Here is a 13,700-nt window from a genome sequence, read left to right on the forward strand (position 1 = left end):
GTCAGAGATTTCTAGAGGAATGTGTGTCTCTGTGTGTGTGCACTTGTTTGTGTAACTATTAAGAGGTTTATTGTAGGCATTGGCAACCATGGGTATTGCAAGTCTGAATTCTATAGGGTAGGCTGCCAATGAAGGTGATGATGAGCTCCCCAGTAGAAGCTGGTTAGTTGTAGTAGAGATCAAAATTCTTTTTGATGGCTGAAGTCTTCAGTTCTTCCTTTAAGACCTTCAACTGATTAGATGAGACTTCTCTCACTGATGAAAGCAATCTCTTTCACTGAGGAAAAGTACTTAGGCAAGCCCAAAGACAACAGGGGAGACAAAAACAAGGGCACTAGAGTAATTTGGATACTCCAGTAACCCTAATTACAGTAAACATTAAACAAAGTAAAAATCCTAGCTTGAGTAATGTGAATTTTACACTAGAAACCTTTTTACCTCAGTTCATATTACATAAAACAACATTTCTGCCTTTCAAGAAAACAGTTCAATACATGCCAAAAGGCAAGAGAAACACAGCTACTGAAGAGACAAAAGCAATTATGAGAACAAGACTCAGATATGACACAGATGTTAGAATTATCAGACAGGTTTTAAAAATAATTGTGATTAACATTTTAAAAGCAGCAATGGAAAAAAATAGACAATATAAAAAAAGATGGGTAATTTTAAGCAGAAAAATGGGAATTCTAAGAATCAAAAGGAAATGCTGAAACTAAAAAAAAAAAAAAAAAAAAAATCCACTGTATCCGAAATGAAGTAGACCTTGGATGGGTTCATTTGTACACTTAACACAGACAAAAAAGGAATCAGTGAGTTTGAAGATAGGTCAATAGTTATATCCCAAACTGAAATGCAAAGAGAAAAAAAAGATTTAAAAAAAAAAAAAAAACAGACAAAACATAACATCCAAGAACTCCAGATAACTTCTAAAGATGTAATATATGTTTAATTGGGATACAAAATATGAAGAAAGAAGAAAGCAAGAGGAATATTTGAAGTAATAATGGCCCCAAACTTTCTAATTTAATGATAGACACCAAATCACATATCTAGGGACCTCAGAGAATATCAAGCAGGATTATTAGTAGAAAAATACATCTAGGCATATCATATCAAAACTGAAAAAATACAAAAAGAAATTATTTGAAGAAGCCAGAGGGATAAAAGCACCTTACCTGTAGAGGATCACAGAGGAGAATTAAAGGAGACTTCTCATGAGAAAGCATGCAAGCAAGAAAGAGTAGAATAAAATATTCAAAATCTTGCAAGAAAAAAATAAAACACAAACCTAGAATTCTGTATACAATTATCTTTCAGAAGTGAAAGAGAAATAAAAACTTTCTCAGACACAGAAAACTGAGGGAATTTATTGCCAGCAGAACTGTCCTTCAGGAAATATTAAAAGATTTTCTTCAAGCAAAAAGAAAACCACATAGGTCAGAAATTTGGGTCTACATGAAGAAAGAAGAGTATTGGAGAAGGAATAAATGAAGTTAAAATATTTTTTTCCTTATTCTTAATTGATTTAAAAGATAGTTGTGTGGGGGTGGGGCAAGATGGCAAAGTGGTGAGGAGTGGAATTTAGTCTCTCCTCTATGGCACCTGGTAACTAGTCAGGAACTGTATGAAACAGTGTTTTGGGGGTCTCCAGTGACCAGTCACACATCATTCACAAGTCTGGATCATGTGGAAAAGCTGAGATCACAGCAAAATCTGTAAGTTCTCCTGACAAGGGGTCTGGCACCCCTCCCTGCCCAGACTTCTCAGACTGTCTCACAGCAGGCTCCCTGAAAGGAAAAAAAAAAAAAATCCCCTGAGAGCAAGAAGGGGGCTCAACCCAGCTTCAACTGCAGAATTAATTAACAAAATAATTAACTTTTAGAGTTGGGAGTGCTAGAGAAGGGCTGGGCTCTGGGAATGGCAGAGGCATGTACAAGGGGGTACCCATTCCCCGTATCCCAAAGGGCTGTTTTTTTCCCCCTACATTTTGCCCCTCTGCCTTTCTTGCTTTCTGACTCCTTATTTTTTTACACTTCAATAGCCCCCTGGCAAGGTTAGAATTAAAGCAGCTGGAAAGTAATTATCCAGATAATAGCCCAAAGTGCATCTTTAAATACTCTATTGTGACACTGACAAAACTTCCAGGCTGGGAAAAGGCTTTAAAAAGGGACTTCTTTTTTTCTTTTTCTTTTTTTCTTTCTTTCTTTCTTTTTAAAATAACTATTATAAGTAGCTCTTTTCAGATATCTGCAACTGGCCTCTGAACCCAGGAAACAGAGAGCTGAAATAGGTCTGACAGAGAAAGCAGTGAGCCTAGTGGGGGAGACAATTCCTTAAAGGGCATATAACTTCCCCAAGAAGAGCAGGGCATGGTCCAGCTCAATTGGCAGGCCATCACCAAGGAGCTCAGACCCCAGAGTCTGAAAATCAGAAAACAACTTCAGTCAGTGATGCCCCCAAAAGGGTCAGAGTCAGCAGGAGAACTAAAGACACCACTCCTTCATACACTGATGAGGGAGCTGCAGGCTGGCAAGCACCACCTACTGGACAGGATTAGAAAAGCACCAAGTCTAGAGGCTTTACATGAGGGTCTTATTCACAGGGAAACTCAATATCAACCTCCTGAGACATGGGCCTCTCTCAACTGGGAAACTGATGGGGATTGATCAAATCTGAGGAGACCCTCTCACAGAAAGGCTACATAGAGGCAGGGCAAGAAACAGAAAAACAAGAGGTGAAAAACTCTGATCAACTAAATAGAACTTAAGTTAGAGATCTAAAATAAGTTGAACGGAACACCAAAGGATAGAGAATAGAGCCAAACAACAAGAAAACCCTACATAAAAGAGTGAAAACAAGTTCCAGAATAAACTAATCAAGAAAATCAGATGCTTAGCTTAAGATGATGAGCCATAATAGGAAATATGAAAATATGGACCAGCAAAAGGAACAAACTAACACTTCAACTGAGATACAGGAAATGAAACAAATAATTAATAATCAAACAGATCTCCTAAATCAATTCAAAATTCAAATCAGTGAGCTTAGGAAAGATATGGCAAAGGAGATTAAGGAAATTAAAAAGACACTGGATGATCATAAAGAATTCATAAACTTGAAAAAAATGGCAGAACTTATGGGAATGAAGAGCACAATGGAGGATATGAAAAACACAGTAAAGGGATACAACAGTAGATTTGAACAGACAGAATAAAGGATCTGTGAACTGGAAGACAAGGCATTTGAATTCATACACACAAAAGAACAGATGAAAAGAATGAAAAAATATGAGCAGAGTCTTAGGGAGCTGAGTGACAACATGAAGCACATGAACATATGTGTTATGGGCATCCCAGAAGGAGAAGAGAGGGGAAAAGGGGCAGAAAGAATAATAGAAGAAATATTCACTGAAAATTTCCCAACTCTTATGAAAGACAAAAATTACAGATTCAGGAAGTACAGCATACCACAAACAGAATAGATCCCAATAGACCTACTCCAAGACGCTTACTGATCAGATTGTCCAATGTCAAAGACAAAGAGAGAATTTTGAAAGCAGCAAGATAAAAACAAACCATCATATAAAAGGCAAGCTCCATTAGACTATGCATAGATTCTCTGCAGAAAACATGGAAGTGAGAAGACAGTGGTATGATATATTTAAGATACTGAAAGAGAAAAACTGCCAACCAAGAATTCTATATCTGGCAAAACTGTCCTTCAAAAATGAGGGAGAGAATAAAATATTTTCAGACAAGCAGACACTGAGAGAGTTTGTGAATAAGAAACCAGCACTACAAGAAAAACTAAAGGGATACTACAGGCTGATAGGAAAAGACAGGAGAGAGAGGATTGGAGAAGAGTATAGAAATGAAGGCTATCAGAGTTGATAAAAGGAGAGACAGAAAAAATAAAATAAGACATAAAATCCAAAACACAAAATGGTAGAAGAAAGTACTGCCCTTACAGTAATAACACTAAATTTTAATGGATTAAACTCCCCTATAAAAATACACAGACCGGCAGAATGGATTAAAAAAACAGGACCCATCTACATACTGTCTGTAAGAAACTCAGTTTAGACACAAGGACAAAAATAAGCTGAAAGTGAAAGGTTGGAAAAAGATGTTTCACAGAAACAGCAACCAGAAAAAAAGCAGGAGTAGCTATATTAATATCAGACAAATTAGACTTCAAAAGTAAAACAATTAAAAGATACAAACAAGAATACTACACACACACACACACACACACACACACACACATTAACAAGAGGGCTAATTCATCTAGAAAACATAGCAATCATAAATATTTATGCACCAAGCCAGAGTGCCCCAAAATTCATGAGACAAACACTGAGAACACTGAAGGGGGAGGTAGAAACCTCTACAGTAATAGTTGGAAACTTCAATACACCACATTCATCAATGGATAGAATATCTAGACAGAGGATCAATAAAGAAATAGAGATGTTGAATTGTACAATTAATGAACTACACTTGACAGACATTTATAGAACACTACACCCCACAACAGCAGGATACACTATTTTTTCAAGTCCTCATGCAACATTCTCTAGAATAGAACACATGTTGGGTCACAAAGCAAGTCTCAATCAATTTAAAAATATTGATACTATACAAAACACTTTCTAGGAACATAATGTAATGAAGTTGTAAATAAATAACAGGCAGAAGGTAGTAAAACTTACAAATATATTGAGGCTAATCATCACCCTCTTAGAAAACCAGTGAGTAAAGGAAGAAATTACAAGAGAAATTAGTAAATACCACCAGGCTAATGACAATGAAAACACAACATATCAAAACTTTTGGGATGCAGCAAAGGCAGTGCTGAGGGGGAAATTTATTGCCCTAAATACCTATATTAAAAGAGAAGAGACAGCAAAAATTGAGCAATTAACTGTTCACTTGGAGGAACTAGAGAAAGAGCAGCAAACTAACCCCAAAGCCAACAGAAGGAAATAAATAACAAAGATTAGAGAAGAAATAAATGAAATTGAGAAAAGGAAAACAATAGAGAGAATCAACAAAACCAGAAGTTGGTTCTTTGAGAAAACCAACAAAATTGATGGACCCCTAGCTAGGCTAACAAAAGAGAGAGAGAGAGAGAGAGAGAGAGAGAGAGAGAGAGAGAGAGAGAGAGAGAGAGAGAGAGAGAGAGAGAGAGGGAGAGAGAGAGAGAGAGAGAGAGAGAGAGAGACTGGATGTAAATAAATACAATCAGAAATGGGAAAGGAAATATAACTCTTCCAAAAATTGAAGAGGATGGAAACCTACCCAATTCATTCTATGAAGCCAGCATCACCCTAATACCAAAAGCAGACAAAGATACTATAAAACAGAAAACTATAGACCAATCTCTTTAATGACTATAGATACAAATATCCTCAACAAAATACTTGCAAATAGAATCCAGCAGCACATTAAAAGAATTATACACCATGACCAGGTGCAGTTTATTGCAGGTATGCAAGGCTGGTTTAACACAAGAAAATCAAGTAATGTAATATACCACATCAATAAATCAAAGCAGAAGAACCACTTGGTCATCTTAATCAATTCAGAAAAGGCATTTGACAAAATTCAACATCTTTTCTTGATGAAAACACTTCAAAGGATAGGAATAGAAGGGAATTTTCCAACTATGATAAAGGCAATATATAAAAAACCCACAGTTAACATTGTATTCAATGGGGAGGGACTGAAAGCTTTCCCTCTAAGATCAAGAAGAAGACAGGAATTCTCACTGTCACCATTGTTATTCAACATTGTGGTGGATGTTCTAGCTAGAGAAAATATTTAGGAAAGAAAAAGAAATAAAAGGCATCCAAATTGGAGAGGAAGAAGTAAATTTTTCACTATTTGCAGATGACATGATTCTATATGTAGAAACTCCAGAAAAATCTACAGCAAAGCCATTAGAACTAATTAATGAATACAGCAAAGTGGCAGGCTACAAGATCCACATGCAAAAATCTGTAGTGTTCTTATGCATAAGTAATGTGCAACAGGAGGAAGAAATGAAGAAAAAATTCCATTTACAATAGTAACCAAAAGAATCAAGTATTTAGGAATAAACTTAACCAAGGCCACAAAAGACCTATACAAAGAAAACTACAAGAAACTGCTAAAAGAAATAGAACAGAACCTAAAAAAAAGTGGAAGAACATACCATGTTCACGGATTGGAAGACTAAATATAATTAAGATGTCAATTGTACCTAAACTGATTTAAAGATTCAATGCAATACGAATTAAAATCCCAACAACTTACTTTGCAGAAATAGAAAAACCAATAACCAAATTCATTTGGAAAGGCTAAATGCCCTGAATAGCCAAGAATATCTTGAGAAAGAGGAATGAAGTGGGAGGTCTCACACTACTTGACTTTCAAGCATATTACAAAGCTATAGTGCTCAAAACAGCATGGTACTTGAATAAGGATAGCTATACCAACCAGTGGAATTGAATTGAGTGTTCAGAAATAGACTCGTACATCTAAGGACAATTGATCTTTGATCATGGAGTCAAGCCAAAGCAACTGGAATAGAGAAGCCTCTTCAATAAATGGTGTTTGGAGAATTGGATATCCATTTCCAAAAGAATGAAAGAGAACCCCTATCTCACACCTCATACAAAAATTAACTTGAAATGCATCAAAGACCTAAACATTAATTCTAAGACCATAAGGCTCTTAGAAGAAAAAGATCTGGTGATAGGAGGTGGTTTCCTAGACATTACATCCAGAGTGCAAGCAACCAAATAACAAACAGATTAACGGGATCTCCTCAAAGTTAAACATTTTTGTACATCAAAGGACTTTGTCAGAAAGGTAAAAAGGCAGCCTATATAATGGGAGATGATATTTGGAAACCACATATCAGATAAGGGGTTAATACCCAGAATATATAAAGTGATCCTGCAACTCAACGACAGAATGACAAACAACCCAATTAAAAAATGGGCAAAAGACATGAACAGACATTTTTCTGAAGAGGAAATACAAATGGCTCAAAAACATATGAAAAAAAATGCTCAACTTCACTGGCTATTAGAGAAATGCAAATCAAAACCAAAATGAGATATTCACACCTACCAGAATGGCCACTATACAAAAAAAAACAGAAAATTACAAGTGTTGGAGAAGATGTGGAGAAAGGGACACATGTGGGAATGTAGAATGTTGCAACCACTCTGGAAGACAGTGTGGCAGTTCCTCAGGAAGCTAAGTGTAGATTTTCCATACAATCCAGCTATAACATTACTAGGTATATACTCAGAGGAACTGAAAGTTAAGACACAAATGGATATTTGTAAACCAATGTTTATTGCGGCATTATTCGCAATAGCCGAGCGATGGAAACAGCCCAAATGTCCATCAACAGATGAGTGGATAAACAAACTGTGGTACATATACATGAGGAATATTACACAGCTGTAAGACAGAAAAAAAACATGGAACATATAATAATGTGGATGAACCTTGAGGATATTATGTTGAGTGAAGTTAGCTAGAAACAAAGGGACAACTACTGTATGGTTTCACTAATATGATTTAATATTAATGAGCAAACTTTGAGAGTTAAAAGCTGATGACAGCAGCTACCAGGAGATAGAAAGAGGATAGAAATCAGGCATTTGATGCTGAAGGAATACAGCATGTTCAGCAGGATTGATTGTATAGATATAGAAATAGATAGCATAATAGTGTGTGATGGTAGCACAATATTGTAGCAACACTAAACAAAGATGTCTGTGAGTAAAGCTGAAAGAGATGGTCTAGGGAGATGAATGACACCTGAGGTAAAGATAGAAGATAAAGACTGGGACTGTTTGACTTAGCAAAAACTGGAGTGATCAATGATTTTGACTAAATGTACAAATATACAACTCTTCCTGCATGTAGGAGAACAAATGAATGTCAACCATTCAGAGAGTTGGAAAGAGGATGGTATTGGGAAAAAATATAATCAAAGCAAACTGGAGTCTATGGTCAACAGTAACATTGTAATATGCTTCTATTAAATGTGACAAAGGCAATATACCAAAGCTAAATGTGTATGAGAGGGGGATATAAGGGAGGGATATGGGATTCTTGGTAGTGGTGTTGTTGTCTGACCCTACTATTGCATTGTATGATATTTTATTTTTCTTTTTGTTATCTTTTTTATTATTCATTAAAAAACAGTTTTTTTCATAGCAATCAATATGTTCAAGTGCTGACTGTGGTGATAAATGCACAACTGTATGATGGTACCATGAACAACTGATTGTACACTGTGAATAATTATATGGTATGTAAATATAGCTCTAGAAATTGTATAGAAAAATATAAACAGGGATAAAAGTCCTGGTAAAAACATGGAGAGAGGGATGTACATATTTACTGTTGCTTTGGAGGCAGTGTAGTATATTCTTTCTGGAGGACAGTGGGGTGGTCCCATACGAAGCTAAGTATGTGGGTGCCTTAAGGTCCTGCTACCTCATTAGGGGGCATTTACTTGGAGGATCTGAAAGCAGGGACATGAATGGACATTTGCATTGCACACTGGTGTTTATGGAGAGACTATGCATGATTTGCCATGGGTGAAGGTGGCCTAAGGTTCCATCAACTTAGGAACAGAATGGCGAAGTATTGTGAGTGCATACAAGGAAATATTTAGCTACTGCAAGAAGGAGTGAAGCTGTGAGTCATGCAAAAAGGTGAATGGAACCTGTAGACAGTATTTTCAGTGAACTATGCCAGAAACAAAGGCAAGCACTATAACGCCTCACCAATATGGACTAACTACAATGTGTAAACTCAGAATTGAACCTTAGAGCAAAGCTTATCAGGGGATTGCTTATTGTAATGGTCTCTGGATTGTAAGCTCTTACAGCAGTCACATCTATTCCTGAATTGTAATGGCTATCTCCAGAATCCAAGATGCTTATCCCTTTGTGTATAATCTGATTGATCCCTGGAACTTTGGGTATCTGTGTGACACCTGAAACTCAGAGCTAGAACTCAGCAGATATCAATGTCAGTATTTGCACATATAGCAACTGTTAAAAACACTGAAAAAGTTTCCAGACTTCAACTAGAGATGTGAATGAAGCAGATGTGGTTAAGACTAGGGCAAAGGGTAAAGGACAATACTGACTGCCTTTTAAATCTTCAAATTCCATGTGAGACCAAGGGAAGAGATGTTTAGTTGGTGCAAGATCTATATTTCCTAAACAATTTAATTCATACAGTTTGCTCAAATACCATAATTACATGGAACTTTTAATAGGAAGTGAGACCTGGTAGGTTTGCATAGGTTAGTGTGAAATCACCACACATCCCAAAGTAATTTGGACAGAGAATAAAAATATATATGCAGGGCCTCCCTGAGAATCTGGGGGAAAATACAGAGGTGTTGGGCTTCCCCAGCTGGGTGGTCCCTGATGTGCTCATTGAGGACTGGCAGTTTGATGTGCCAAGCCTTCTATCATGGGACTTGCCCTTATGAAGCTCATTACTGCAAAGGAGAGGCTAATCCTGCTTATAATTGTGCCTAAGTGTCTCTCCCTGAGTACCTCTTCGTGGCTCAGATGTGGCCCTCTCTCTCTAGCTAAGCCAACTGAGCAGGTGAACCCACTGCCCTCCCCACTATGTGAGATCTGATGCCCAGGGGTGTAAATCTCCCTAGCAATTCAGGATATGACTCCTGGGGATGAATCTGGACTCCACAGCGTGGGATTCAGAACATCTTCTTGACCAAAAGGGGGATGCAAAATGAAACAAAATAAAGTTTCAGTGGCTGAGAGATTCCAAATGGAGCTGAGAGGTCACTCTGGTGGACATTCTTATGCACCATATAGATAATCGTTTTTAGGTTTTGATACATTGGAATAACTAGAAATAAATACCTGATCCTATCAAACTGCAATCCAGTAGCCTTGACTCGACAATTGTATAGCAATTTAGCTTACAAGGGGTGACACTGTGATTGTGAAAACCTTGTGAATCACAGTGCCTTTGTCCAGTGTATGGATGGATGAGTAGAAAAATGGGGACAAAAAGTTAACCAAAAGTAAGGTGGGAGGGGAAGATGATTTGGGTTCTCTTTTTTTCTTTTATTTTTTATTATTTTCACTTTTTCTGATACAAGGATAATGTTCAAAACTTAGTTTGGAGTGATGAATGCACAAGTATATGATGGTATGTGAACAACTGATTGTACACTTTTGGATGATTGTATGGTATGTGAATAAATAAAATTGAATTAAAAAAGTGTGTGTTTAAAGTAATATTAGTAACAATGTATCAGATGATAGCTCATGGATATGTGAAAGGAATCACAGCGATGTCACAAAAAATGTGAGGGAGGAATTGGGAATACTCTGTTACAAGGCATCTGTACTACTTGTGAAACAGAATACTGTTGTAAAAGGTGGACTTAGATAAATTAAAAATGTATATTGCAAACTCCAGGGCAACAACTAAAAAATGTTAAAAGTAGTAGAATTGATACACTAAGAGAGGAAATAAAAATGAAATCACATAAAATGCTGAATTACATCAGAGAAAGCAGAAAAAGAAGTCTATGGTAACAAATATAAAACAGCATTTTTCAGTAAAGGGATCCAGTCTAAAACAGCTACATAATGTATTCAAGTTATATGATGTTCTAGAAAGGTAAAAACTGAAAAGGGAGCTAACAAACCTGTGTTTTATGGAGGTTTGGGTTGGGGGGGTAGGGATAAATAGGTGAAGAACCAAGGAATTTTTATGATGGTGAAACTCTTCTGTATGTTACTGTAATAGTGAATACAAGACATTAAGCATTTGTCAAAACCCATAGAACTTTACAGCACAAAGAGTAAACATTAATATATGCAAATTAAAAATAATATAGGAGGTTGTGGGATTCCAAGATAGAATTCAGAATATGACAAAAGAATTTAAATTTATGAAACAATCTCTCTGAAGGGATTAGAGAAATAAGGCATTAACTAAGTAACTTTGGAAATGAATGGAGTCTGTAAGACTAAAGTCAAAATAAACTGTATTTAAGCACTCTACTTGATTAGATAAAGTTTTTCTATGGGGTATGGATTAAGAATTTTGAAACCACTATCCTGTATATTTGAAATTGAACAATTAAGAAAATGGCAGGTGGTTGTTGCCAAATTTCTCACTATTAGAGTGTGAGGAGAGTGTCACACTGTTGGAGTGTGAGGTTACAGATAAGTAAGAGAAAGAGGTTAGAATGATTCATATGTTAATGGATTAGTGTTGGAGACATCAGTATAAACTCTTGTTTAGCTTCATATAGAGATGGGTTCATGTAGAAATATTTATGGAAATGTGCATATATATGTGTTAGCATACACACACATTTCCTTACTCTGCCAGCTGAGAAGGTCTAGAATAACACTATCTAAGTAGCAAAGAGAACACTTAGTAACCAGATCTTGATTTCTAATACCATTTTCCAGTCAAAGGAATCAGGAATCCTTGGAGAAATACATGCTTCTAGGCAGGGATAGGAGATACATAAGATGAGCCTAGAGCATATTGTAGTGACAAGAAGAAAGAAAGTGCTACTTCTGCTACTACTACTAAAATGATTAAATAAATAAATAAATAAAGTGCCACTACTACTACTAAAACGATTAAATAAATAAATAAATAAATAAATAAATAAATAAATAAATGAGGGAAAAGTGACAAATCTCCAATGCAGAAGAATTTCAAATAATTGGTATGTAATTACATTCTACTTTACCTACCAGGAGGTAGAACGTAACTCCTCACTGCTTAAGTGGGGGCTGTGCACGCAGACTTCCTCCAAAGAATACAATATTGAAAAGAGTGGGGGAGAAGTAACTTTGCAGTGGAGAAACATGACAAACACTATGTCCTTCCAGTTGATCAAGGTTAACCTCTACAGTGATGAATCATATTGTTCACATGGACCCTTGACAGGAAGCAATGAGAATGGCATTTTACCTCTGTGGTATTCCCACCAAAAATACATTACCCCAATCTAATCATTAGAAAATTATAAGACAAAAGCTCAATGAGGTACATTCTACAAATATAATTGTGTTGCTGTTTCTTTTTTTTTTCTTGACTAGTAATCCTCAAAACTATCACTGCCATCGAAAACAAGGAAAGTCTAACAAACTGACACAACCAAGAGAGCCTAAGGAGATATCGTGACTAAATACAATGTAGTATCCTGGATGGGATCCTGAAACAACAAAAGGACATTACCTCCTTGGCCAATAGAGGTAGAAGAGTCTTATTATTGTTCCCTAGGTGACCTTCACTGACACCACAGGGGTGGGGGTAAGAGAGGTAAGGAGAGCCTGTTTCATTTCTGCTTAGTGGTGATTAAAATCCTGACTCTCCACTCTTTCTCCTCTGACACAAGGCCAGTGGGAGGGACATATTGTTTCTTTTGGGTGAATGTGGAAGTCCTGATCCCCCATGTGGTTTCCACTGACACCTTGTATTAGGTGAGATCTTGTTATTGCTCAATTGTGTAGAAAGTCCTGGCTCACTACTGTGCCTTTTCTGATACCGTCACAGTGGTGGGTAGGCTTGTCACCTCCTTATGGCCCAGCAAGTGTAGAAATCTAGACTCCCAGCTCTTCTGGCATGGGGTTACAGTATTCTCTGTGATATTTGGCTTGAGTAGAACAGTTATTGTGTAAATATTTTCTGTCTTGCTAGGTTTCTCTTTTCCTGATTCTTTGGCTAAAGAGAGCAGGATTTTGTTGGGATATTTTTTGTTTACTCCTACTGATATTTCTGGGATTTATGAGATCAAAACAAAAATCCCAGGGAACTAAGCACTATGTCATTTTTAGGGTTCTGAATTCCTTAACCAGTTTGCCTTCTTCTCTCTACCTTTCAGAATTTTCTTGCATTTTTTTCCATATATAATGCTCAGGGGTTTCTGTCATATTTAGCAGGAATAGGTAAAAGTATGCCTAATCCATCCTCCTGGAAGCAGGAGTCTCCAATATATTATTTGTAAAATTTGGTATTTTAAAAGTATTTGGTATATACTTAAGATTTACTAAAAAATCAGTTGTCTGTGAATTAAAGAGAAGTGTACTGCTGTTTAAATAATAATATAGTTAGCCAAGGTTATATGATTTAAATTCAATTTAACTTAGAGGATTTTTATATTTATGCGAAATTAGAAAAAAACCTAGAAAACTTATTTACATAAAAGTATTTTTTAAATAGAAATTTAATCATCTAATAAATCTCTACCTATATATTTTTAGTAAGGGTGACATGCTGGAGAAAATGCATTGAGTATTTATACATTAAGAACCTAGATTTGGTCTAGTTTGAGTATATATTGAATATACACTACATCAAGATAATATATTGAGCATACATTAAATTTCCAGTAGAAAACCACAAACACCATGATCAGAAAATGTCAGAAATATTTGAGTAAGTAAAATATGCTTTTGAAAAAATACCAAGTTCTAGACTCAGGTGGAAGCATATAGTGAAATAAAGCCTACAGACTCTAAGAATATATACATCTTAAGAGAAAATCTAAAGCAGGGGTGGCAAACTTTTTACATAAAAGGTAAATATTTAAGCTTTGTAGACCATACAGTCTCTGTTGCAATTGTCCAACTCTGCTGTTATAGCATAAAAGCAACCATAGACAAT

The sequence above is a fragment of the Choloepus didactylus genome, chromosome 7 (assembly GCF_015220235.1).
Source record: "Choloepus didactylus isolate mChoDid1 chromosome 7, mChoDid1.pri, whole genome shotgun sequence".
NCBI lineage: Eukaryota > Metazoa > Chordata > Mammalia > Pilosa > Megalonychidae > Choloepus > Choloepus didactylus.